Genomic DNA, 3,496 nt, shown 5'->3' on the forward strand with positions numbered 1-3,496 from the left:
GTTGTAGGACTGTGTTGACTGTGTGGGCCTCAGTTAGACTGGTGACTGAGTGGGCCAGTAGATTTTAGACTGGGTTGGGCTGGAGTGGGCCCGATGTATTAGAACGTGGGTTGGGCTGAGGGGCCCAGATTAGACTGTGTTGGCTGGTGGGCCAGGTTTAGACTGTTGGGCTGAGTGGGCCCAGTTTAGACTGGGTTGGGCGTGAGTGGGCCCATAGTTTTAAGACTGGGTTAGGCTGAGTGGCCCAAGATTAGACTGGGTTGGGCTGAGGGGGCCCAGTTTAGACTGGGGTTGGGCTGAGGTTGGCCCAGTTTTTGAGATACGTTATCGTTCTTTTATTTACTATGTATTGGGGTTGAAAATGTTTTGGGTGTTTGTAGTGCGGGTCTGCTTGAGTGGGGCCCAGTTTAGGGGTGTAGGTTTTGAGATGGGTGGGAGACTGTAGCATCCTGGGGTTTGGGCTGAGGGGCCCAGGTTAGACTGGGTTTGGGTGAGTGGGCCCTGAAGAGAGTTTTCTGTGGACATATATTCTACAGTTCAAGTATATGGTTAATGTGACGTGGTTGGGCTGAGCGGGCCCAGATTACACATAGGTTGGATATCATTGGGATGTCACAGTGGCATTGGGAGAACTTAACTGATGTATGTTCTCTACTTGGCTATACAGCTACTGTAGAAAATAGTTGATTTACACTTATATTCCATTAATTGTTCCACAGCGACCAATAACCACAACAGTAAGCAGACCCACAATATCAATAAATGTGTAATCAATGGACAATGGAGCAAGTGAGAAAAACAAAACATGTCTGAAGCCAGGGTGAGGACTTCTGGGTTTGATTGTTTGACAGCAGTGGAGGCTGGTGTCACCTTAAATCGAAGGAAGGTACCATCCATTCTAGAATGAACCTGTCCTCAGATTTCKCCACCCACCAGCCTCCACTGTTTGCCAGACCAACCACTGTCAAGATATCCTCCTCTTCCTCACTAGATCTCTCATTGGACSTGGAAGAAGGTCACATCCAGATTGTCATGTCTGCCGTTGCGTTTAATGATCTCTGTGATGGATATATAGGTGCCGGTGATGAAGCCGATGAAGCCGATGACAGAGATCAGGGTGTTCTTGACGATGACCCAGGGAGACAGACCTTCGTTGTGGTAGGTGAGGATCTGGAGAAGTGGAGGGAAGATGAGAGCCAGGAAACTGCTGCTGATGGACCCCACTAAAGAGATGACCAGATCCAGCTGGGGGATCAATATGGCCAGGACACCTGGGGAGAGAGGTTGGAATAATACTGTGAAATTGTGAAAATGATAACGCCCCTTTAGTGTAAAAGCTGTATGAAAAGACTGTCTGATATTTCAGCCCGTTTTGGTTGGATGGAGTTCTGGGCTTCCATGGAGACATCACCATTCAGTGAATTAGTTAGACTAATAAGAAAGAGTTCCAAATCTCTCTGCCAATAACAGCTCATTTTTAGTTTTCCCTTCGCCCTTTAAACCACTCCCAGACAGTCCTAGCAAAATTCTTGCTTGAGAAATTGCTCTTTGCTAAGAAGCTATTTTTGTTTATTTTTGACCATTTTATTAAACAAATCACAGTAAGGTACTTAATTATTACCCACAAATGATTCGATGTTGAGATAAAACAGCTGCATTAGACCTTTAAAGTCTGTTGTATAAGAAGGGACTTGAAACCACATGAGGCTTTCCAAGCAATCGAACAAGACAAATTGTCGATGGAGGATAGGCTGACTAGGTTGATGTACTTAGTGTTGGCCTAGTTGTTGGTGGTAATGCACCTTAAAGTTGTTTGTCAACCACCATATAAAGTCCAAAGAAGAAGAAGCCTGAAGGAGGAGAGATTACTAGAAACTTGGTTTACCCTTTTTTCTGTGGATGAATTCTCAGAGTATAAAACCTGGTGCATTTTCAGGTAAAATAACAACCCAATGTTTATATCCCAAATTAATATAGTTGGTTAAGAGTTTGTTTTGATATTTCAACCTGCGTGTCCTGATCGTGTCTGGTGTGGGTGGACAAAATCAACATGAGCGCGCCGGGTCTAGTCAGCATGTTAACCTACCAGATTCAAATTTCACCAAATATGTTGTGTTCCCACAATCGAGTAAACAGCTTTATGAATGTCTCCGTCTATAGAACACATATTGTAAACATCATTTGAACTCCACATATATTTTGGAATTTCTGGTCATTATTGACAACTGCTAATCAATATCCAAAACCAGCACACAATTTTTATTTGGAGTGTTCACACTGCACTGAGTGCACACAAATTGTTGACCAAGTGTGAAAACACCCTAAAACCTTTTTGCCTAGTTAATTTCAGTAAAAACAACAAGAAACTGTAATCACAGAGAAAGTGCCCTAAACACAATGTCAAAACAGTTGCTGAAGCAAAACTACGGGAAAAAAATAATAAATACTATGTTTGAACTAGGAACCAGAAATAATRGTTCTGTTGGGTGAAATCTGTGACCAGGATAAGCAGCACTGGCTTATGTCACGGCTCCAAATGACACCGTACAAAACAGAGAGACACAACCTTCACATTCTGCAGGGTGCCAATAACCCAACGTGATTGTTCTTCTAAATCAAAACTCTCAAAAGGGAGAGGAAGAATAAATCAAACATGTTCACTGCGCAGCGCTYGCTTATTGCCTAGTTTAATGAATAAATCAATATAGATTTATTGTGAAACCATGATTTGAAATAATACTATGGGTACTATGGGTAGAACAGAAAAGACACAGGCAGAAACAGTTTGAATGAGGTTCAGAGCCAGGTTAACTTGGTATTTTTATTTATATACAGTGGGGAAAACAAGTATTTGATACACTGCCGATTTTCCTACTTACAAAGCATGTAGAGGTCTGTAATTTTTATCATAGGTACAAAAATCCAGAATATCACATGATTTTTAAGTAATTAATTTGCATTTTATTGCATGACATAAGTATTTGATACATCAGAAAAGCAGAACTCAATATTTGGTACAGAAACCTTTGTTTGCAATTACAGAGATCATACGTTTCCTGTAGTTCTTGACCAGGTTTGCACACACTGCAGCAGGGATTTCGGCCCACTCCTCCATACAGACCTTCTCCAGATCCTTCAGGTTTCGGGGCTGGCGCTGGGCAATACGGACTTTCAGCTCCCTCCAAAGATTTTCTATTGGGTTCAGGTCTGGAGACTGGCTAGGCCACTCCAGGACCTTGAGACGCTTCTTACGAAGCATCTGAGTAGGGTAGCTGTAGAAAAGGGATTGTTTTTGTCTCTATTTTTGTCTCATCAGACCACATGACCTTCTCCCATTCCTCCTCTGGATCATCCAGATGGTCATTGGCAAACTTCAGACGGGCCTGGACATGCGCTGGCTTGAGCAGGGTGACCTTGCGTGCAATGCAGGATTTTAATCCATGACGGCGTAGTGTGTTACTAATGGTTTTCTTTGAGACTGTGGTCCCAGCTCTCT

The sequence above is a fragment of the Salvelinus sp. IW2-2015 genome, unplaced genomic scaffold, assembly GCF_002910315.2.
Source record: "Salvelinus sp. IW2-2015 unplaced genomic scaffold, ASM291031v2 Un_scaffold923, whole genome shotgun sequence".
NCBI classification, from domain to species: domain Eukaryota; kingdom Metazoa; phylum Chordata; class Actinopteri; order Salmoniformes; family Salmonidae; genus Salvelinus; species Salvelinus sp. IW2-2015.